The sequence below is a fragment of the Leiobunum rupestre genome, chromosome 10 (assembly GCF_980474605.1).
Source record: "Leiobunum rupestre chromosome 10, qqLeiRupe1.1.hap1, whole genome shotgun sequence".
Lineage (NCBI taxonomy): Eukaryota > Metazoa > Arthropoda > Arachnida > Opiliones > Sclerosomatidae > Leiobunum > Leiobunum rupestre.
In genome coordinates, this window is record NC_143393.1 from 24,785,208 (window position 1) to 24,811,314 (window position 26,107).

The 26,107-nt window shown below is 35.7% G+C and overlaps 1 protein-coding gene across 3 annotated transcripts in view; it reads right to left on the reverse strand.

Moving 5' to 3' along the window:
- The window catches only part of Pgant5 (polypeptide N-acetylgalactosaminyltransferase 5), a 244,869-nt gene that overhangs the window by 68,377 nt on the left and 150,385 nt on the right, over window positions 1-26,107 (reverse strand). The gene's annotated exons all lie outside the window — the stretch shown is intronic.

Genomic DNA, 26,107 nt, shown 5'->3' on the forward strand with positions numbered 1-26,107 from the left:
CGAATACATTGAAGTTACAGAAATACTAATAATTAATATTAAAATCATGGTTTTTGGGGTAATAAAATTTTCAATATTACAATAATACGAAGTATTTCTATTAAATACTGTGAGATTATTTCGAATCTCCCATCGAAATCTGAAAATTAATTAGGCAAAAAATGGTATTTTCCAGGTAAACAACAGTACAAAATGGGTACCAAATGTTTTTAAAATATTAACCAAATAGAAACCAATGTAAGACAAAAATTAAATTAAATTATTGAATAAAAACCACTTTGTTTGGAATTATTACCAAAAATCTTTATTAAACCAAATTTCCCGAATTAAATTCCATGACATTTCCAGGTTTTCCCCGACTAAATTACCAAATTTTCTCTGATAATTTTTGTAGAATAAATGTATGGTTTGAGGTAAAATCTTGAAAAATATTTATTATGTACATCTTTCAAAATTTATTTGCCCGATTTTTTTGGGGTCATTTTCAAATTATCTTCCTTTTTTGTGGTCATTTTAAAATTCCCTTACTTTTATCTGACCTTTTGGAAACGTTTTGTAATTCCCTGACTTTTCCCTGACCTTTTGGAAACATTTTGTAATTCCCTGACTTTTGGAAACATTTTCAAATTCCCTGACCTTTTGGAAACATTTTGTAATTCCCTGACTTTTCCCTGACCTTTTGGAAACATTTTGTAATTCCCTGACTTTCCCCTGACCTTTTGGATACATTTTCATTTTCCCCGACCTTTTGGTAACATTTTGTAATTCCCTGACTTTTCCAGGTCTTCCAGGTCGAGTACGAACCCTGAATCAATACGTGGTACTTTAGAGAACGAACCCTAAATGTTAGAGTGTACCACGCGATAGTCCCGTTACTTGGATTAACCTCCAACATGACAGAGGTCAATTCCCCGAGAGAAATATCCCGCCTTTGCGCAATGCTAATTTAATGGCCGTAACGTCAGTTGAATGGAGTGTATAACAAGCTTAACAATTACACCGTATGCATTAAACACGTCAATCCACGGTAATTGTACCCCTTCCCCCGCCTTTAAGGGCGCTCTCCGATAAGGTTGAATACTCGGAGACTGTGGTGGCAGTCGACCGAACGGTAAACGGCCGTATAATGAGAGGTAAGCGGCTAATCTGTTTTGACGGCAGTTTGACGCGCTTTCATTCTACATCCCCCCCCCCCATCTAATCTGCATTGCGAATCTAGCCTGAATTATTAATCGCCATTCTGATATTTGGCTTAGTATTAATTTGAAACTTCTACCCGGCTTTACATTTCCGTATATTACCTAAGTCTCCCGTCAAAGCCTTAACGCGACCATTCCACTTTCGTTTAAATATTAGGTAACGTTCGTATAATACTGACTGTCCAGATCGACAGATAAGCGTAATATATATTCCGGTTTATCCTGAATATATAGCCTCTGTTTTCACGATGTCTCGTTGATATTCTCCGCCTACACGCGGAGAGAGCCCTGTTTATACCAAAGTGTCTTCCCCCCTTACCAGCGGAAAGGGGGGGAAGATAACGCTAGGATAGGCGGAGGGGCGTGACTTTAAACGAGGGGATCACGCGCCGAACCTGACGTTCAGCCTAATACATTCTTGATAATATATAAATACGCTCTGGTATTGCGCGTTTCAGCCGCACGAGGGAGCTGCTTTCGACGATACTCGTACCTTGTAGGGTTAACCAAGGCGGGAACGAGGTTAATCTTACGACATACGAATATAATTGGCGCGGCCTTCGCTCACCGCTACGAGGTAAGGCCGATCGTATAAGGACGGAATCCCATTTCGAGGCTAGAGCTATATACGATAAGCTTTAATTGGCTTTTCTCATTGATAACTTAATTAAACTAGAGTAATATGTCCATCCCGTATTTCGTCTTTCTCGCTCAGATTAAAAGCGTATATTCACGAAATCTGCGATGAAATTTCGTTTAGTGCATGGAATAATTGTACCAACTTAGTCGCTTTTGTTAATTAGGATTTTGGATAAATTTGGGCTTTGAAATGACAGTGTCTCTTGCTAAATGCATTTTGAGTACTCAGGTTTAATTAACGAGTTTACTTACGGTCTACAATATACATTGATATTCGTACGGTTGTAATCGCAACCAAATAGATGTATTGTTAAAGTATTTTTTATTATTGTCGCCTTACAAATAATTGTACATAATAACTCTCCATTAAACCAAAAAACATTTAGAAAAAAAATATTGAGCGTATTTTATTTTATGACGTTCCAAATATTTAAATCAAATAAAAAACTTGTTGAGATTAACGCGAGGGGTTTGACCTAAATCAAATATGTGCTATGCTGCACTCCTAACAATTTCCGCGCCGAGTTTGCAAGTTCTCTCTTCGCTGGTTGAAGTGGTTTTCCCTCGAGTTTTTCGATTTTCCCTTTCCACAAAAACTTGTAGAGGTTAACGGTAAGAGTGAGTGTAGAGAGCTGTTGGTACGCGTTGTAATCCGGCCACCTGAATTAATGGCTTTAAAAGTCGCTAAATAACTTGGGCCAAATGTGGTGCCTTGAGTATAATAATAATAATCAGCTAAGCTAATACTAAAGGAGCCACAGGCTAAGTCACATTACTTAGTAGAAGGGTCGATCGTGTTAATGAAAATGTTGGTTCAATATAACTTTTGGCACGCGCGTCATTAGACCAATGTTATAGCTTCAAATAACGCCCGACACTAACTTACTTTCGGCAACTTATCTACTCAAACAAAACTACGTTATAAAATTTCCTAGAGCCCATCGGAAATTTTCGGAATGAGTTTCCCTGACTTTTCAAAATTTTCCCTGACAATTTTTGTACAATAAATGATAGGAATATTTAATATGTATTTTTAATACATCTTCCAAAAATTTATTTGCGTGTTTTTTGGAGTAATTTTCCAATTCTATGACTTTTTGGAACCATTTCAAATTCTATGGCTATTTGGAACCATTTCAAATTCTATGAATTTTTGGAACCATTTCAAATTCTATGACTATTTGGAACCATTTCAAATTCTATGACTTTTTGGAACCATTTTAAATTCTATGACTTTTTGGAACCATTTCAAATTCTATGACTTTTTGGAACCATTTAAAATTCTATGACTTTTTGGAACCATTTCAAATTCTATGACTATTTGGAACCATTTCAAATTCTATGACTTTTTGGAACCATTTTAAATTCTATGACTTTTTGGAACCATTTCAAATTCTATGACTTTTTGGAACCATTTCAAATTCTATGACTTTTTGGAACCATTTCAAATTCTATGACTTTTTGGAACCATTTCAAATTCTATGACTTTTTGGAACCATTTCAAATTCCTTGAATTTTCTCTGACTTTGGGGAACTATTTTCAAATTCCGTGAATTTTCCCTGACTTTTGGGAACTATTTCCAAATTCCCTGATATATTTCCCATCTCTTCCGCGAGAGTGTGCTCGGGTCGATTTGCAATTAGGAAACGCGGGTTTAACAATAATGGTGTTCATTAATTTTATCTATTTATTGGTGATTTACCTCCATTTTAGATCCTAATAATAAAACGATTTCTAAAATAACTCCTTCGTGGAAAAATGTCGTTAATATACAACTACCGTGATTTCTCGAAGATTAAGAATTCATTTGTAAAGTAGAATCCGGTTCCACGAAAAGCATTTTTATTTCCCCAGCGTTTTCATCAGCTAAAATACCCTCCAGTGTATATCCAATCGGGGTAGGCACTCCGCTATTTACTCTGGAAAATACGCATTACCGAGCCCGTACTCTACAGCGGTAGAAATTTATGTAACGCGAAGAACTCCCCGCAGACTGTATATAAATTCTAGATTCGTAGTTTAACAAAATGAAAAAGCTAGCTAGGGGTATCTTCCAAAAGGCAAGGATAAAAAAATACATTTAGGTCTAGGTTTCGGGAAAAAATATCTCTTGGGTTTACTGTTTTTTCCTTTTCAGCCTTTGATCAACTATTCATGAAGACGCGCGGTTATAATATATACGGTTCTGTGTCAGATTTCTTTATGTCTTCGGGATACGTTTATTGACGCGATGCACATGGACATCGCGACTGGGCTAAATTGCTCGCTTTTCTTATAAGTTTTTTCTTGTAAATATAAAAGTTTTTACACGATAAAGATTGCAAATGGAAAATATTTCGGGTTTTTTTTACCCATTCCTACTTTTGGTGTTTCAAAAAACACAGAAATCTTTGGTATTCGGTTCTACATTTTGTAAAAGAATATATTTTTCGTGAAATGTTAGAAAATATTCCCAAAAACGTTCGAAAAAAATTCTAATTTTTTCATGGTGGTTTATATTAATGGCTCTTTTAAAGTTTCTAAAAAAATGATCGCTATGAGGATGTAGTTCACGCATACGCCGTGAACGAATTTGGCGCTGTGTGTATATTTCAGGTAACAAAGGCTAATTTTTAGTTGAGACAAAATCCTAGAGTAAAATTAAAACTCCTCGAAAGAACAAACAATGGCTCTTATTTGGAGGAATAAATAAAGATTATTGAATCTTAATATGAAATTGACTGTTATTAACACTCGCTACGAGTGTTTGAAATTTTAAATCAACTGGTATTTATCGCCCTCTGTGATTGAATCTTAATATCATGAAATTGACTGTTATTAACAGCAAATTTTTGTAATGATAGTCCGTTTCACCAATGACACAATTACGTACCGACGGACTGACAACTCTCCGCGAACTGTTACTAGTATTTGGAGGGAGCTCGGAATCGGAAGATAAAAATAACTATTATAAACACTGGCTCCATTTCAGAAGTTAGTTATTTTCGAATTTCCAACCTAAACGCGTGTACGCTCATATTTCTCGCCATCAAACTAACCAACTATTTAGCCAACGGAAAGAGTAGGAAGGGACGAGTTTCCTGTTCCAGGGTTGCCACCAAATTTTTAGATTCAAATTTCCTGACTATTCCCTGTTTTCCCTGACCATTTTAAGAGATTTTCCCTGACATTTTAAGGCCAAATTTTTATTTTATATTTGACTTTTATCACAAGTCAATAAATTTTAATGAACTTATATTTCAGTAAAAAGGTTATTGCAATGTTGAAAAAATTAGCCAAACTTTCAAGGAAATAAATGATAATCATAGAATTTGTCATAGATCTGGTCTAAAAAATAACCTTAAAAAAGTGCCAAGATAAAATTTAATTCCCTGACTTTTTACAAATTCTAAAAATTCCCTGACATTTCCCTGTTTTCCCTGACGTGTGGCAACCCTGTCTTCGGAAATTTCCTTTTTCGCAATCACTTCACGATCGACTATCATTATCCGAATTCGTTCTGTGCCATACCATAAGTAACATAATAACAATAAGTATGACAATTAACGAGATTTACAACCAAACTGATTTTCATAGCTCTTGCGTATTTAAGATGTTTTCTCAGCACAGAGCCCTCTAGTGTCTAAAATACGCGAGACTTCCGCTAAGCCGAAATATCTGGTTTCCGATAGATTGACTAAAATAAAAATTAAAAACGTTCTTCTCGGCGCCACGAGCTCACGTTTTTTTATCACGCGTGATTCGCACGCGAGCTTCAAAACAAAGCCAAAGCCCCTCGCGACTCCAGAACGTGCTCTCCGACATCACTCTTAAATTTTTTATCAAAAAGTAGTCATCCAAAACGGTAAGTCGCGAGTTCAAGTCACAGCTTGAAGAGAGTATCAGTGCCGAAAAAAGGTTATGTTAGAAAATTAGCATTAAAGCAATAGGAAGTGTCATACTTATTGTTATTATGTTACTTGTGGCCATCCTTACGTGTATTATGTTACTTACGGGTCCAGTAATAAAAAAAAAACCCTTTTAAAACGCGGCACAGAGATATATAGCGCAGTACGTTTAAATTTGTCGTTCCTAAAACCTCGTCCGGGTACGTAAACCACGCCATTTGTAGTGACTACCGAAAAAGGGATAAACAAAACCAAACAATATAGAGCTCAAAAAAGAATGCGAAAAACGTTGCCTTAAACAGGGCCCAAACGATAAAACATCCCGAGTTATGTTCGCGTATAAAGAAAACGCGCCTAAATGGTAACGTACGGTGGACCCAAAAACCGAAAAAGGGTCGAAGACGTCCTTAAAAATGTCTCTCTCCCGAGAAAGTTTCTAAAAAAATGCCCAAAAAAACCTAACGTCCCTGGAAGGGCTATAGGGTTGAGATTAAGGCCACACCGTAAAAATCCAGAGCTGGACACACGCTGCAACGCTGGCCAATGTCACGGAGGAAGACCTAAATTCGGGGAAAAACGTTCGACGCCTCGGCTGACGCTGTCGTTAAGAGTTGGCGGTCATTTTTGTCGCTCCGTTTAACCCTTGGCACTGTCCGAATGGGTACCGCCTGCCCCCAATCCCCGAGATGAAATACCGCCGCTTGTAAAAAGAGAAAGAAGACATTTGGGGGATACTATAGCCTGCCCTTTATATAAAGCATTGATGGTATTAAACAAGGGGCCGCCTCAAGTTAGAAACATATCATATACAGGGTGGAAGCTTCAGTCGTGGTCCAGCCTCGGTACTTCTCCTAGTACACCCAAGTGCTGCGGGTGGAACACTTCTACAGGCGCTGGTAGGCCAAAAATAGACCAATGGGAGAATTGGATGCCTCAGTCGTGTTCCAGCCTCGGTACTTTCCCTAGTCTAAAAATAGACTAATGGGAGAATTAGAAACGCATCCTCCAAATGCTTTTTCGAGCGATTGGACAAAGATGCGCTTCTAATTATGTCATTGGTCTATTTGTGGAATACCAGCGCCTGTAGAAGTGTTCGGCCCGCAGTACTCTGGTGTACTAGGAGAAGTACCGAGGCTGGACCACGGCTGAGGCTTCCACCCTGTATTTCACCAGAATTATCTTAGATTGAACTGAGGAATTCGCAAGTTAAAACCTGGTTTGCCACAGTTTTTTCACAATCAAATTCCCTGACTTTTACAGGTTTTTTCCTGGCCATCTCCGGAGATTTGCCCTGACTTATTTTTTGCCAAGATTTTGTATTTTTTAACCTATATTTTAGTAAAAGTTTCCTATTTGCAACCGCAATTAAATTCCCTGACTTTTCCCTGATTTTTAGACTAATTTTTAAAATTCCCTGACTTTTCCCTGATTTTTTACCAATATTCAAATTCCCTGACTTTTCCAGGAATTCCAGGTACCGTGGCAACGCTATAAAATATACCATATGGATAACCATAATTATTGTAGATTGAACTGAGGAATTCACAAGGGGTCACGTTAAGTTCAAATATACCATATGGATACCCAGAATTATCTTAGAATGAACTGAATAATTCACAAGGGGTCGTGTTAAGTTAAAATATACCATATGGATACCCAAGAAATTAGCAATTGAACATTATGAAGTGCCAAACTTATTTATATTATGTTACTTATGATAATAGTAATCTAAATATTATAAAGTTTAATTCGTTTAAGGTGGATTTTTTTACCCAAAATGTTACAGCTAATTCTTGCAAAGTATTTACACCATTTGGAAACCAATTTCTAAGAAAATTTAATAAAAAAAAAGAATATCGTCCTCCGAAAACCAAAACCACGTAACTTAAATTATATGGTTTAGTCTGTAAATAACTATTTAAATTCTAAGACGATTTCTGAAACGAGAATAACACAGTCTAATATTGAAGAAGATATCAACTTTTTTTTTAAAAAGTACGCATTTTAAATATAATCGAACTCTTTCAAATATTTGATTAATAATTTTTCTAAACGCCACTAAAATGTTATGTTGTTTTGGTTTTCACAATAGGCGCTTCAATAAATGACGCTCTCTTGTTCTTACCTTCCCTACGCGCATGCGCGAGTCACTGAATAAAATAGTCGGGTGTTTACGTTAGTTTTATTTGTAAGGCGCTTTTATCTTTCTGGAGGAGCGTGCGAAATAGAACGAGTTCTTTTATATCGAAATATTAATCAGCGCGCGCTTTAAAATATCACTCTTATTTACAAGTATGTCCTGGCTCTCTGTGTTACTACCTCTAGGCAAATCGCTGACCTGGTTTTATTTAAGCGTCTATTTCAGGAATACCTATTAAAAATTAGGATTTTTCTTTTAAACGTAATGACGATAAACAAAGAAAAAAAAAGTGTGATATATTTTATTCAGTTGGACAGAAACCTTGAAGGCATGTGCCCGCTGTCATAAAAATGACAGCCATTTACAGAATCGCCAAGTGATGGGCACCACTACTCTCATTTGTGAGCGCTTTTGTTATTATGAGCAAAATTGAGCGGCAAAATTATTTTTAAAAAGAGCGCGAAACGAAAAAGAGAGGAGCGCTTATTTTACCGCTCAAAAAAGAGCGAAAAGAGAGGAGCGCTTATTTTACCGCTCAAAAAAGAGCGGAAAGAGAGGAGCACTTATTTTACCGCTGAAAAAAGAGCGAAAAGAGAGGAGCACTTATTTTACCGCTCAAAAAAGAGCGGAAAGAGAGGAGCGCTTATTTTACCGCTCAAAAAAGAGCGGAAAGAGAGGAGCCCTTATTTTACCGCTCAAAAAAGAGCGGAAAGAGAGGAGCCCTTATTTTACCGCTCAAAAAAGAGCGGAAAGAGAGGAGCGCTTATTTTACCGCTCAAAAAAGAGCGGAAAGAGAGGAGCACTTGTTTTACCGCTCAAAAATGCGTGAGCGTGAGCGGATTTTATGCTAGCGAGTGCGAGCGGTGAGTGAGCTGAGCGGCTTTTTGACGAAAATGCCCAATACTGGAACCGCCATTGTTTCAAGAGCGCAACCTTGGGACTGGCGGGGGGGGGGGGTTAGAAGAGTCTGAGAAAAGTGTGGCTGTAAATAGAAATCCAATTGGAATGGTCCAAATCGGGGTCGTTAGACTCTTCCGGCTGCGCGGAAAAACGCTATTACGTCGAGAGAAGATATCTCGTTTGTAACACCAACTTTTTCCTTTAACGGTTCGGAGGTTATTGAGGTTTTGTCCCCGCATATTCCCTCCTACGCGTAACGCGTTTCCGTCCTCCCCCACCCGAAGGACATTTACTTTTATAGTAGGATTATCTCAGTCTAGAAGTAAGCCTCCATTCGTAAAGAATAGGAAGTGATAGAATTCGCCGAACAAAAAGAAAGAATACAATGAAAGGTACGTATGGGTTGTTTTTCTGTTCGTCTTTGTATAGTAATCGATTTTAAATTGGACTCGATTCTCCGACTATCTTTTTTCCACTGACCCTCGAAGCTCGTTTGTGGCTAGCCGTTATATAGAATTCTCCTTCGATAGAAATACGTCAATGGAGAGATAAATGGACCTTAATAAGCGCCTTAAACTCCTTCTAACCGACCACCTTTTTTCGCCACTTTTAACAGTTATGTCATTTTATTTTATAGCAACCGTGTTCTATTAGAAACGGAAGACCAAAAATAGGTCAACGCCTGTAGAGGTATTCCACACGCGCAACACCCGTGTTCAGGGTGAAGTAAGCTATTAAGGGTGGGATTTGTGTGTACTGGGTGTGTACAGCGTAGCCGATGCCGCCGTATTTCACATAACTCTTCAACAATTAGGTCTAGAAGGATTGGTGATATGTCAATCGAAAGCGTATGACATGCTCTCTATGGAAAATTGTAAATTTTTGGAATCGAAGAACAAGAAGTTAACAATTTTCCCATTTTAGTGGTTATTTGGAAATTTTTGTCTTAAAAGTTACAAAATTTTTAAAATTAAGAGCGACTTGGTTTGATATTATATTTTTTAACACCATTTTTGGTTGCAATAAGAAATTTTAATTTTAAGTGAGATTTCTGTCCAATTCGCGGGACCCCACAACCCGCGTACGCACTCTTGTCATATTTGAATTTCATGCCAATTGATACAGGCGCCATCAAACTCAAAACCAGGTAACTCGAAAAATTCAGTTTGTCTAAAAATTAATTTAAATTAACGTGTTTGCGTTTCACTACCTTATTTCCAAAACCAGGTAACTCTAAAAATCAATTTAAATTAACGTTTTCGCGTTTCGCTACCTTATTTCCAAAACCAGGTAACTCGAATAATTTTGTTCGTCTAAAAATTATTTTAAATTAAAGTGTTCGCGTTTCGCTACCTTATTTCCAAAACAATTTAACTTGACAATTTCTGTTTGTCTAAAAATTAATTTAAATTAACGTGTTCGCGTTTCGCTTCCTTATTTCCAAAACCGGGTAAGTAGAAAAATTCCTTTTCGATTAAATTACTATTGGTTTTATTAAGTTAATGTACAAGATGTATTAAGTTAATGTACAAGATGTATTAAGTTAATGTACAAGATGTATTAAGTTAATGTACAAGATGTATTAAGTTAATGTACAAGATGTATTAAGTTAATGTACAAGATGTATTAAGTTAATGTACAAGATGTATTAAGTTAATGTACAAGATGTATTAAGTTAATGTACAAGATGTATTAAGTTAATGTACAAGATGTATTAAGTTAATGTACAAGATGTATTAAGTTAATGTACAAGATGTATTAAGTTAATGTACAAGATGTATTAAGTTAATGTACAAGATGTATTAAGTTAATGTACAAGATGTATTAAGTTAATGTACTAGATGTATTAAGTTAATGTACACATCAAATTTAAATTAGATATTTAAAATATATTTTAATACACCGGGAGGACTGTGCGTACTTATATGTCCGTGACATCTTGTTTACCTATAATTAAGCCTGCTCAACAGCTTTTAATTCACGGTCAGCGTTAAATTTCCAAACTTTTTCGTCCGTAACCATTTTTTTCCTTTCGCCCACCCTGAACCCTAATAAAAAAGAAGGGCCGATATTTTACGATTAAAAGCCCTGTTATTCCCTGGGAAACGTCCTTAATGGTTTTCGGCGTCTACCGACACTCAATCCAAACTATAACCCGCGCCGATTTCACCCCGTTTCCCCGCCTTCCACTTCGCTAGCTAGTGTAACTCTCGCGAAAATAGCCGCTCAAGATATAAAAAAGGAACGACTTAAAACGATTCAACGGCACCTCGTTGAGAGAAAAGTTTTAATTCAGCGTAAGAGCGACCGAAAAAATGTTTCTTTTTCTCTTACAATAAGTGAGGGCAATTTTATCCCATAGAACTTTTTGCGGAGTTTGTTGAAAATGTACGAGTTGGCGGGGATAAGATGTGGGTGGAGTGGGACCCGCGAAACTTTTATTTCACGAGGCTCGATTTATGTTAGACCACACTTAAGGAGAACCTATAGTCTTTCGTTCCATCCTCATCAACTGTAAAAGGCACTTTTCTCGTCCCTCTATCGTAAAAACCCTTGTTTTTTCCCCCTCTTTTTATTAAAAGCGCCTATTCAAAGGACGTTCTATCAGAAGTATATGATAAAACTGAGGGATAAGTATCTACCTTCTTACATTGCTTGATACAGATTTCATTTAGAATATTTTAGTTGTCGTAGTTTTACGCGGAAGGAAGGAGATTTTCGTTATAGTTTACATGGTTGTCCCATTTAAAGGGGAACGGCCAAGGTTTTCCAAATATCGCCTTATTTCCGTATCAAAAGATTAACAAGACGTTCAATATACTAACACGTACCTTTGTCTTGAAAATATAGCTTTTGGCCCAAAAAGTTGAAACGAAAAATAACGCCAGGTGTTTGGGTTTGAATTTTCGCCGCCATCTTAGGGGCTTGCCGCCAGCGCCCCTAACCCCGTATGAGCGATTTGCGAACTATCCTAACTTTTAAAATCGCTCAATTTAGACTTAGGTCTCTTATAACTGGAACGCGCCGCGCGTGCAAAACATATTTTTTGCGTCTTCAGCAGCCCGCGCTTTTACGTTGTTTTTCTGTCTCACCGACTTCTCACCAGGTGTCGCGGCGGACGCGTGCTTTTCGATTTCCCGAAATTTCTTTATTTTATTAAAAATTAACCACTTAATATTTTTTGATGCGGTTTTCGCCATAAATTTTAGTTTTTAATGGGCTATAGGGCTATCTAACTGGTTAAAGCTTGACCGTTCCCCTTTAAATTAACTAGATTTAAATCGTGATTTAAACCAAGTTATTTTTTTTTAAATACATTGATTTAAATGTAAAAGTAAGCTATACACGTATATCAATATCAATTCAGAGAAAACTAACTTAAATTTAATTTTCAACTAGAAACTAAATTTAATTTAAATTAATTTAAGATGTAATTTACATTTCAATTAATGAATTTGTCAAGACAAAGAGGCATGGTTAAAAAAATCAATTAAAAGCAATAAAAATATGATATAGGTAAAATAAAATCAACAACCTTGATAGTTTGAACTCTGACGAAATGCTCGAAATTTGGTATCTAATTATTCTTTATTGTAGCAATAACTACCGTAAGTTTCATCTAAATGCCTTATTGTTTCATTAACGATTCCAGATAATCCTAGTAAATTAGTAATTATTCCTAAAAAAAGTCACTTTTCCTGAAAAATAGAAGGTTATTGAATTGAACCTGATTTCTGTAAAATTGGTTGTCGTGACAACAAGTTTTAGAATAATTGAACTCCGTCGTTAAACGAGCTCAATCATGTATCGTAGCCGACGGTGGTATAATTCAACCGTTAAACTATTCAGTATTTATTTGATTTAGTCACATTAAAACTAATCAGATTATTTTATTATCAAACACTGAATTTCTCGGCTTCTGATTGGTCAAATTTGGTAAATTCAAAGTTATTTGAACTAATAAGATGGCGAGCAACAACTTTCTAATTATAAACCCAACTAATCTCGAGATAGTTTTTGAATGACCTTGAAGACATAGTTCAAGGTCATTCGATTTTACACAAGTAAATGTCCCCCTGCACGAGGAATATTCCATAGAAATTTGACATTTTTCATATGGAACCTGCGAAGTTACACATTTCATTTTTTACATCCTAGCTGGATACGTATCTCATATAAACTTTTGGAATTCTTGAAATAATTGAAAGGAAAGATTTTGGGTCATTTCCCCTCGGTCTCTAGAAACCAAATGGGGGTCATAGGTCAATGCACTCTCGAGTGACGAGCGAAGCGGGCAGTTACCGTTTAACTTCGACCCATGTTGTCCACCAAGGACACTATCATATTCCGGAGATCAAGAGACATAAATAATATTATTGATTTACTGTAAGGTCGCCGAAAATACATCCGAAACTTACTCAGCAAGCGCCCTTAATAAATAAACGGGGGAAGACGAGACAAAAAATGTCATAGAAGATGACAGTCCGCCTCTCTCTAACGTCTTTTCGCGTGGACAAATGTATCTTTCGAATGATACGAACATCTTAAAAAAAGAGAGCTTCCGAGGTCGTGATCAGATATTCCAGCAGCAAAAAAATACAGATGGATTACATTCGCCCTTATTGACCGCTATAGCGTACCATCTGCGTTATTCTGAATGCGAAACTTATTACTCCGCGGCGCTAAGAAACATAGCCAACTCGAAAAGCTACAGTCGATAATGCATCCTCGGGTGAAGAGCGTGATGCTCGAACATATTATCGCTACAACCTATAGAAATAGGCCTTTCTAAAAAGTAACGCGGGATAGTCGTTTTAATGTCGCTCTACCGCCATTGTCTGTCATCAGTACAACTCTCTCAGCGCGTGCCAGACTCACGTGAAGAAATTTCTTTTTTTATCGCGTGTGCGTAAGATAAATATTTTATGTTTTTACTTTTATCTGTATTTATAGAAACAGGGTTGTCAGTTTTTTCAGATTCAAATTCCCTGACTTTTCCAGGTTTTACCTGATCCACTCCGTAGATTTTCCCTGCGTAATTTCGTACCAAATGTTTTTATTTTATAACCTATAGCAAATTCGACGAGACATTGAGAAATGGCCAAATCCCGAAATCCAACAAGAAATCGAGAAATTCCAAAATCCAACGAGAAATCTTAAAATCAAACAAGAAATCTTAGAATCCAACAAGAAATCTTAAAATCCAACGAGTAGAATCCAACAAGAAATCTTAAAATCCAACGAGTAGAATCCAACAATAAATCTTAGAATCCAACAAGAAATCTTAGAATCCAAAAAGAAATCTTAGAATCCAAAAAGAAATCTTAGAATCCAACAAGAAATCTTAGAATCCAACAAGAAATCTTAGAATCCAACAAGAAATCTTAGAATCCAACAAGAAATCTTAGAATCCAACGAGAAGTCTTAGAATCCAACGAGAAATCTTAGAATCCAACAAGAAATCTTAGAATCCAACAAGAAATCTTAAAATCCAACGAGTAGAATCCAACAAGAAATCTTAGAATCCAACAAGAAATCTTAGAATCCAAAAAGAAATCTTAGAATCCAACAAGAAATCTTAGAATCCAACAAGAAATCTTAGAATCCAACAAGAAATCTTAGAATCCAACAAGAAATCTTAGAATCCAACGAGAAGTCTTAGAATCCAACGAGAAATCTTAGAATCCAACGAGAAATCTTAAAATCCAACGAGAAATCTTAAAATCCAACGAGAAATCTTAAAATCCAACGAGAAATCTTAAAATCCAACGAGAAATCCTAAAATCCAACGAGAAATCTTAAAAACCAACAAGAAATCTTAAAAACCAACAAGAAATCTTGAAATCCAACGTGAAATCTTAAAAACCAACAAGAAATCTTGAAATCCAACGTGAAATCCCGGACTTCATAATCCCGTACACAATTTTGGTGAATGTCTTGACGTAGCGAGCACCAATTTATCAAGTTGGCTAAGACCACAAGTTATTTATAAATATAAATATAACGAGAAAAGTATCGGGGTGAGGGGGGGGGGGGTGTAGCGTTATTTTATCAAAGGAACGCGTATAAATTTTCGGGAAACCATCACGCAGCCACCATAAAATTAGCCCCCCCCCCAGCCACTTTCCGTAGTTATAATAGGCCAAGAAACTGCCATTACCGTTAGTGGGCGAAGTTTATTTACGTTACCCGGACCACTAGTTTCGACTAAGCTGGTCATTCGACGCAGTAGCCAAGAAAAATCCCAAACTTTCAACAACTAACTCGGCTTTTCGAGGGCGTAATTTCCTAGTCAAAAGCGGGAGTCCCCGTTTTCTTTATGTCCTAAATTCTTCCCCCGCGTCCCCTTCACTGTCGAACTAAAACTCGCTTGATTAAATATTCCTGGCTCGGCACGGCCATAGATCAAACTTTTCCAAATATCGGCTAAGGAGCGTATAGTCGAGTCGAAGCTCGCCTTAATATATAGCCAAGTGCTTTTCGCCTTCCATCGTGGCTTTAAAGCTCCATTTTCGAACGTAGTATATCTTTGTTTGGTTCTCTTTTAACCAAACAACCCGAGTATTCGGAAAAATGCGGGAGAATTTTAGGCGAGGCTCAAGTTGACTCGACTTCGCGAAGGTTAAAAATCAAAGGCTGTTGATTGGGGTGCTACGGTTCTCCTATAAACCTACGTGACGCGACGCCGAACCGAAAGTAGGGGTTGCTATAGCCGTCGTTTATCGTAAATGTCAGGTTACTTTATAAATAAGTACCACGCGCTCCGCTATTATACTTCGAAACGACTAAGGCTAGAAGAGAAACGCAGCTGACTTTACCGTAACCCCCGCTTTAGGAGGAAGTGTCAAGAGAGGCGAGTTCGTATCTTGCCAATTTAACCCGTTTCGAAGTTGCCTAGCTCGTTGGGAGGACAATTTAACTCCCGAGTTCATTTGACCCGGAGGAAGTGGTGTCTCCCCCCCGCGCGACATCGTGTTATGGTTTAGTGACAATGTTTCTCGGGGCCTCATCGGAAAGAGGGCTCAATTTTCGCTCTCTTCAAAGTTTGGGGATTGAGTTTGGTCCTGAGTAGGGAGCTGTTCGGGAACTCTCCTATATGGCGGCTCGTTAGGAAGGCTTGTTTAATAGTTTGGCTGGTCCTGGTGAACCCTTCCCCCCCCCCCCCCGCCGAAGTCCAACGCTCTTTCCCGGATTTTCTTGAAGGTGAAGGTCTATTCAAAAGACTTCGATTTGAATAGTTTCAAATTCGGATTTACGTCAATTTCTGTTTTCAATTTTCTCTTTTTCACCCGATATTGCATGGTATTATTATATTAGTACAGGTGTTTTTATAGTATTATTAGTACAAGTTTTTATAGTATTATTAGTACAAGTTTTTATAGTATTATTAGTACAAGTTTTTATACTATTATTAAACAAATGTTTTTATAATATTATTAAACAAATGTTTTTATAATATTATTAAACAAATGTTTTTATAATATTATTAAACAAATGTTTTTATAGTATTATTAAACAAATGTTTATAATATTACGAAACAAATGTTTTTATAGTATTATTAAACAAATGTTTATATAGTATTATTAAACAAGTATTGTTATAGTATTATTAAACAAGTATTGTTATAGTATTATTAGTAGAAGTGTTTTATAGTTTTTTAAGTAAGTGTTTTATAGTATTATAAGTAAGTGTTTTATAGTATTATAAGTAAGTGTTTTATAGTATTATAAGTTAAAGTTGTTTATAGTATTATAAGTAAGGGTTTTATGATATTATTAGACAGGTTTTAATAGAATTATTAGACAGGTTTTAATAGTATTATTAATCAGGTTTGTTATAGTATTATTATACAGGTTTGTTATAGTATTATTAGACAGGTTTGTTATAGTATTATTAGACAGGTTTGTTATAGTATTATTAGACAGGTTTGTTATAGTATTATTAGACAGGTTTGTTATAGTATTATTAGACAGGTTTGTTATAGTATTATTAGACAGGTTTGTTATAGTATTATTAGTTAACGAGATATAAGGTCCTAACTAAAGCGTAGTTTGGGCGCTTGCCCAACCTATTTAGCTCTGAGGGTCCGAATTATAACGTAATAATTTAATTACTTTTAAATTTAAAATTGTCAAAATTATTTTAAGCACCAAAATATTAATTTTATAAGTTAAAATACAAAATTAAAAGAGTTCAGCTTGAAATAGCGCGAAAGTAGACAATGGCCACTGTAGTTTTCCCCCTTAAGGGGGCACACGACATTATGACGTAGGGGAAGTGATGACGTAGGGGAAGTGAGTCTTCACCAGATAGGGGGAACAAAATTTCTCCCACTAATTTTCGAAATCAATCGATATATCATATAGTTGCGAATGGCAAACCATACTAAACCAGTCTTTGTTGAAAATCACGTCCGAGTTTGAAAATAAACACATAACAGCAGCGTCTAGAAGATTCAATTTTCAGGCAGTTATAAGTCATTCTTTTATTTCTCAACTCGCCGTCTTTCAAATGTAATCTCGCCAAAGAAAAGCCCTTTTCTTTTCGCCATTTTATCCGCTGGTGAGAGAAATGAATTGTCCAGCCATTCTTAGAAAGCTCCCTTCTCTAGCTGGCACGGTTGAAAAACCAAATAACTCTTTGTCAGAAATTTCTCAGAATGAAAACTGTCATTGAATTGTTTAATTTGGGCCCAATAAAAGATCCTTTTATCACGATAGCCCCCCTGCCCCCTCTATCCGACCAAAGTAATCGATAACTGCAATCATCAGCCTCATCCCAGCGGCGAACCAGAACTCAGACAAAGCAAACCTCCCTCGAGAAAGAATATTATACTGGGTGATTAAAATAATGTCTTTCTATAATGGAAATATTTATATTATATTTTAGTTCTAATTCAAATTTAAACCTTTGGGGTTTGTTTTCAATCATTAATTATTAATTAATCCGCACTAAATAGCCTTAAAAAGGCGAGTTAATTAAAAGTAAATTAAATCTTGCCAAATTTATACTTTGAAAATTTTAATTATACCAGGAGCGATTGTAAACTATGATCTTAAGGGGATCAAACTAAACTTTATTTAAGAATTAGACGCGTTATTTTAGCCAAATAACATATTCTAGAAATTGTGTACGAGTGTGTTTAATTTTAATTTTAAATTTATTAAAGATATCTCCCATGTACCAAAAATCTATAAAAATGTCGAACAAGTTGATACTTTTCGAAAAATTATATTATTATTATTATAGAAGCAAAACGTCATCCGTGTGTTACAATCGCGTCGCAAGACGTCAATTTTAAGGAGCCAATGAGATACAAGACCGATTTGATTGAGCTATAAGGGGTAGGGGTGGCGCATGGTGGCAGACCTTATATAGATTGTGTTTTTACGTAAAGAAAATTTCAGGTAGACTTAAATATTCCTATATACTTTTATATTTATATTGAAATTAAATAAATAAATAAATAAATAAATAAATAAATAAATAAAATAATTAATTAAATAAATAAATAAATAAATAAATAAATAAATAAATAAATAAATAAATAAATATTTAAATAAATAAATAAATAAATAAATAAATAAATAAATAAATAAATAAATAAATAAATAAATAAATAAATAAATAAATAAATAAATAAATAAATAAATAAATAAATAAATAAATAAATAAATAAATAAATAAATAAATAAAATAATTATTTAATTAAATAAATAAATAAATACATAATTAATTAATTAAATAAATAAATAAATAATATTAATATTTATCGAGTGCATAATTTGTAAATAGGGTCCCGAAGTGGTATTTAAAATAAAGGTAGATAATGGTAAATACCATAATTAATATATTTCCATGAATTATTTACAGTATTTAAAACTTAAACCTACATCTTTGGAGATAAAACCTTTAATATTTAGAACAGACTTGTAGATAAATTAAAATAAAGTTTAAGATCTTCTAAAGTTGATATATTTATCATGATTAAGGATTTTCTTGATTTCACATATTTACCTTAATTTAGCAGTGATATTCGAAAATAGTGGTATTTTTGGAACACTGTTTCGAAACGCCAGTAAAGCAACACTTTTTCTTTATCCATTTCAGTGTAGTGCCTCAGTGCTGATCCCTAAAGACGGATTCACCCTGTATTCGCAGCCCGCGAAGAGTAGAAGGAGAATAGAGAATTTCTAAACATAGGATTCATTGGTCCTTGTCCCTCGAGCTTAGAAAGTCCTCGGAGACGCGGTGACTCAACTGGGAATAGATTCGCGAATAAACGAGCGCAAACGGTACCGGCGGAAAGCCCTCCAATCCAAGCATCAGCTAAGATTCGTCGCTGAACGGATCCGAGATGAAACTCCCTCTCGATATAAGGAGGGATCAATAGAGACTGGGGAATACAGAGGATGGAGAGAGGAAAAGAACCCTGAGCGCGTTCGTCGGCTGCTCCATCCATCCCGTCTCCATCCCAGCAGCGCTCTTCTATAATTATTCTAATCACCCTTTCTCGCCCCTCTCAGCTACTTCAATGGCTAATGGTCAGAAACGGCTAAATGGGTTGACCCGCCGCCCCTGTACGCCCCCTTTTTTCTGCCCCTCTTTTCCAGTTTTTACGAGGACCGACTTGAGAAACTTGGGGAAAAAAATGTCCACGAGGTCGCGTTCTAACTTATTAGTTAAGAAACGTTTTTAGAAAAAGATATTTATTTTATCATTTTACTAATTTACACCATCAGGGTTCTTACAAATTATTTTTGACCCTTTGGAATCATTTTACAATTTCTTGACTTTTCCCTGACCCCTTTGGAATCATATTCAAATTTCCTGACTTTTCCCTGACCTTTTTGAATCATTTTCAAGTTCCCTGACTTTTCCCTGACCTTTTTGAATCATTTTCAAGTTCCCTGACTTTTCCCTGACCCTTTGGAATCATTTTCAAATTTCCCGACTTTCCCCTGACCGTTTGGAATCATTTTCAAATTCCCTGACCATTTTGAATCATTTTCAAATTCCCTGACCTTTTTGAATCATTTTCAAATTCCCTGACCTTTTTGAATCATTTTCAAATTCCCTGACCTTTTTGAATCATTTTCAAATTCCCTCACTTTTCGGAAACATTTTCAAATTTCCTGACTTTTCGGAAACATTTTCAAATTCCCTGACTTTTCCCTGACTTTTCGGAAACATTTTCAAATTTCCTGACTTTTCCCTGACTTTTCGGAAACATTTTCAAATTCCCTGACTTTTCCCTGACCCTTTGGAATCATTTTCAAATTTCCCGACTTTCCCCTGACCCTTTGGAATCATTTTCAAATTCCCTGACTTTTTTGAATCATTTTAAAATTCCCTGACTTTTCCCGGACCTTTTTGAATCATTTTCAAATTTCCTGACTTTTCCATGACATTTCGGAATCATTTTCAAATTCCCTGAGCTTTCCGGGTTTTCCAGGTCGTGTACGAACCCTGGTCATAACGCGCCTTTGGCTTGGAATGAAAGAAAATAAATGTGGTGCGTCTTGCAACCATGCCTCGCTTACCTTTGAATGGAATGCAGCACCGCGTTCACGAGAGACCTGATATATATTAAAGGGAAGTAAGTTCTGTCGATCGATGAGATTAAATCTCTTGGTCGTATTGTTCTCATTCCTGAATTAATATACTTCAAAGGAAGATCACTTCCTTCCCCGATTTCTTTGATGAATCGCGAGATAACGGTCGAAGCTGGGATTAAAGTTTAAGAAGGCAGTTCGCTTTTGAAGGGGCCTCGTCAGCGTTTATTCGATTGCTCCACCGAGACGATCATTTCGAAAGCGAACGGAATTAATATACTCGGCGGAACTAGAAATTAACTGTGTTTACGCTTATACATACTTCAGACGATGCTTACAACGAAATGTAAGGTTGCGCGATGCCGTTACTAGGATTAATAGAATCTAGTTAGGTCCTAAGCATTACGTAGCTTGATAAAATTAAATTATAACACTCAACTAAACATGTCGAAGGACAAACTTGTACATAATAAAATACATTCAACTAGTAAAAGACCACTATTGTACAATAGAAGTTTATTAAAAACTGCTACGGCCGTTTCGAAAGCAAAAACTAGCGTCGAAACGGCCGTAGCTATAGAGCTCGGCGTTTGGATAAGAAATAATCACTTTATTTATTTTTATCCACAAACGAAAATTATCCGGGAAAAAACGATTCTTTTACATGTTAAATTGCTATATAGCCGTGGATAATATCCATGGATAAACAGTTAATCGTAATTTTTATGGTTAATCAAAACTTTAGCGGTTAATTTATCTGTTTCGCCGAGCTCTAGCCGTAGCAGTTTTTAATAAACTTTTATTGTACAAAAGTGGTCTTTTACTAGTTGAATGTATATTATAACACTTAATATTTCACATTTAAAATATACGACCATGTAGAATTTGTTTTTCTCGCTAGGAGCGCTTATTTGGGCATCACTTTATATAGCTATCAGTAATTATTTGGACAAACTCACAGGCTGTTGGAATATAATTGTGAACGTACGTACGGTTAAAGGCAGGCAAAACTTGTTGAGGTTAACGGTAATAGTTAGTGTAGGGAGCTGTTGGCTCGCGTGGCATCTAGGAGAAACAAACACAAGGAGAACGCAGCTAGCCTTTAAACACGCTAACGCAGTGTTGCGTACAAATTTCATTGGACGAACCTTTACGCTGAACGTTTTACGGAAAGAGGGATGACAATTTCCGAATTTTCCCTTTCCGACGGCAGCAGGAGATAAAGCGTCTAACCAATGAAAAATGTACACAAGAAAATCCACGACTTTTGACGGGTTGCGTTCGCCTTGTGTGGGGTACTGTAATGACTAACTTAAGATATTAGGTCTAACGTTGTTAACGTGTTAAACAAATCGGCTCCTAGATGGTATGAAGGGATTGCCACCAGCCTCCTACGCATTGTAACCCGGCCACCTGAAATAATGACTTTAAAAGTCGCTTGATGACTTAGGTCTAAGGTGGTGCCTTGGGTGATTAGCCTAGCTGATTATTATTATTAATCCATACCTCTACTTGGAATGCTTATCCTGGCGTATCGTGTATGGTAAGATCACTCTGACGGCTTTAGCCCCTCCTACGAGAGAAAAAATCCCCTCTGCGCGCGCTCCCCTCTCACGTTGTTGTTTGTTAAGTTAACATAGTGACGTCAAAAACAACCGTCAGCCCCATCGAGACAGAAATCTGCCGCGATAATAATTCCAAGTGGAGGTATGGATTCCTGTTAAAAGTGAAAGATTACACGGGGCGTGGTTTTCAACGAGGGAATCACGAGACAAACAGGACTCTTCGCAAATATTCTCCAATCCACTGGAATACATTCTTATGACTATTGAATTTCGTCAAGAATTTCTTTAAAAGGCGACAATTTGGAGAGAGTCTTGTGCGAACTCGACCGTAGCGAACGTAAAAAGAGCGTTTTAAAGAGGCGCCAGTGCATAATTTGGCCTCGCAAAAGCTTAAGCGTTCCAAAAAAACCGGGAGTGGAAAAGACGGGCGAATGGGCTGACAATAAAAGTTTTCCTCTCTGCTTTTAGACATTCTTTTTAACGCGGCGTCCCCGGGTACAAAGTGGCATAAGCCTTTACAAATTTAGCGATTAAAGTTAATTCGACTAAGTTTTGAAAAGATGGCCTTCTCTTTATGAGCGTTTTCGGGAAGAGACGACTCCTAAGACGGAACGCTCGTCACGAACCCGCGAATATACTTTCTAGACGTTACGTTTTATTCTTTTTTTTTAAAGAAAAGAAGAAATTTGAAATAAAGAATAAAAAATTCGAATCGGCTTTTTTTATGGACTATCGAATAGTTGCTTTGATTTGGGTACATTTGTTCGAATTTCATTCGTCCGAACGGTGGTACAAATGTCCGAATGATGATTTGTCCGAATGCCGGAAAACAGGATCGTATGTCTGAAAACGTATTTCATTTGCCCGAAAATTTTATCACAACATTTGTTGGTGATTTAGTCGTTCAATTTATGTTAACTTTACTGGCGAATTTCATTTGTTCGAATAATCGTTTGTCCGTTTTTTCGAACATTAGGAATTGGTTGGTTTTTTTAAATATTGTTAATATAAGAAAATAGTAACATTAACGTGAACCTAACCTAAAATATCCACAACATTCAACGCAACTCCCACTTACTATATCGGCCAAAGGAAAAATAGAAATACTAATTTAGCGACAGAATTCGGACAAGTGATGCTACCGATTCGGACGAATGAAACAAACAAGTTGTCCAATTCGAACAATTGAAACATTTGTTATTTTGGACGAATGAAATTCGAACAAATGTACCTACCCCGTGGAAATTTATTAATATACAGGATTTTAATTCGCGTTATCATGGATAGTGGATTTTAGAGGATCGGTAAAAAGCCTGGTTTTTAGCCCCCGTAAACCAATCACACTAAGGGAGTCGGCCAAGGTTATTTGAAAAAAAAAACAAGTATCGCTAAGAGTGGACGATACTGTTCAAAAAAAGAAAAAAGATAAACACGAAATACATTTTTACACCAAAAGGTATTTATTCACGTTTTTATAGATTAAATACGATATACTAAATATCAGTTGATAGTTTTTATTGGATTAAAAAACCAAAATTAGAAATTACTAAAATATAAAGCGCAACAAATTACGTAACAATATCAACCGCATTAGATTTCCATTTTGAAATTTTAAGATCAAGTGGTACAAACGACCTTGCAAGACTCCCTCGGAGTCTCTCGAGCTGATTGATACGCGGGGAGAAATAAAATGCACTGTGGAAGGGTATCGAAAACCTGACCTCTTAATTTACTGTCCATGGCGTTATAAAACGTCTACAGGGTTGCCAGTTTCTTAAGACGCTATAATTTCCTGATTTTTCCAGGTTTCCCTGACCATCTCGGGAGATTTTCCCTAATTTATTACATGCCAATAGTTTGTATTTTTCACCTATATTTTAGTTAAGGTTTCCAATTTGCCACACCTGATTTTTCCAGGTTTTACCTGACCATATCCGGAGATTTTCTCATATTTTTTTCCATGGCAAAGTTTGTATTTTTTACCTATATTTTAGTCAAAGTTTTCAAATTTGCAACAGAAGTTAAATTCCCTGATTTTTTCGACTCATTTTTAAAATTTGGTGACTTTTAGACCTATATTCAATTACCTGAATTTTCCAGGAATTCCCGGTTTTCCAGATACTGCGGCAACCCTGGTTTAAGCTAAACAGTTTGCGCTTAATAATGCTACGTTTACCGTTCTACACGTTGCTCTTAGGCGTTTCCTAGCTGGGCTTAACCCGTTTATTATTTACAGAAGTATATGATACATCTCACGAGAGAAGTGTCCATCTAGGACGAAACAAGTGAAACACTGTACTGACTATTTTTTTCCCCAAAACATCAACAGGAACCATCGAAAGTACATGTTTCAATAGGAATAATGGTAAATAGTGGTAAATACGATAAAGAGTGGTACATAATGGTAAATAATTTTAAGTAAATATGGTAAATAGTGGTACATTAAATAGCGGTACATAATGGTAAATAATTTTAAGTAAATATGGTAAATAGTGGTACATTAAATAGCGGTACATATGGTAAATAAAGGGTAAATAGCGGTAAATATGGTAAATAGACGGTAAATATGGTAAATAGACGGTAAATGTTAAATAGCGGTAAATATGGTAAACAGAGGGTAAATATGGTAAATAGACGGTAAATAGAGGGTAAATATGGTAAATAGACGGTAAATATGGTAAATAGCGGTAAATATGGTAAATAGACGGTAAATATGGTAAACAGAGGGTAAATATGGTAAACAGAGGGTAAATATGGTAAATAGACGGTAAATAGAGGGTAAATATGGTAAATAGAGGGTAAATATGGTAAATAGACGGTAAATAGAGGGTAAATATGGTAAATAGCGTTAAATATTGTAAATAGACTGTAAATAGAGGGTAAATATGGTAAATAGACGGTAAATATGGTAAATAGAGGGTAAATATGGTAAATAGCGGTAAATATGGTAAACAGAGGGTAAATAGCGGTAAATATTGTATGAAAGTAGGTTAAATCAATAAAATCAATCTATAAACTGAATATATCAACTTTAGAAGATCAGAAAATTTATTTTAATTACACTACAAACTTGTCTGTTCTAAATCTAAACGGTTTTATCTCCATAAATGTAGTTTTATATGCTGTGAATAATTCATGGAAATACAATAAATTCCATTATTTTCTACTTTACCCATTTTATATCATAACGTTATTTACTATAAAGGAGGAAGACTACAGTAGCCATTGTCTACTTTCGCGCTATTTCGAGCTGAACTCCTTTAATTTTGTATTTTAACTTATAAAATTAATATTTATGTGTAGAACACCCTCTTGTTTAGTGATTAAAATAATTTTGTCAATTTTATTAAGTTATTACATTTTAATTCGGACCCCCGGAGCTAAACAAGCTGGGCAAGCGTCCAAACTACCCTTTAGTTAGGATCTTATATCTCGTTAACTATTAATATTAGAATTATAAATATTATTTTGAGCACTAGAGGAAGGTTCAGCCTAATAACAAAAATATAATTCAATTATGTAATTGTTAAAACAGAAACGTTCAGCTTGAACGAAAAAGAGGCTTTTACTGTATTCTTCCCCCTTAATTACCACATTATTTACAACCTGTTAAATACCACTTTGGAAACCTGCCAGTAGCCATTGACAAATAAATAAAAGGATTAACTATCCGGATTTTTGGTAATCTTTGCCGTTTTATTTTTTTTATTGTTTAGTTACCGTTAAATTTCATTTAGGAAGACTTGGCCTCTAATGGTAAACAAGTGAAATTACATTTTCAAATCGGTCAACGTCATAAAGGGCGCCATAACTGGGGAATATTGACAAATAAATAAAAGGATTAACTATCCGGATTTTTGTTAATCTTTGCCGTTTTATTTATTTTTTATTGTTTAGTTACCGTTAAATTTCATTTAGGAAGACTTGGCCTCTAATGGTAAACAAGTGAAATTACATTTTCAAATCGGTCAACGTCATAAAGGGCGCCATAACTGGGGAATATTGACAAATAAATAAAAGGATTAACTATCCGGATTTTTGTTAATCTTTGCCGTTTTATTTATTTTTTATTGTTTAGTTACCGTTAAATTTCATTTAGGAAGACTTGGCCTCTAATGGTAAACAAGTTAAATTACATTTGCAAATCGGTCAACGTCATAAAGGGCGCCATAACTGGGGAATATTTTTTTCTACAGCCAAAGTTGATGACGTCTCCTTAT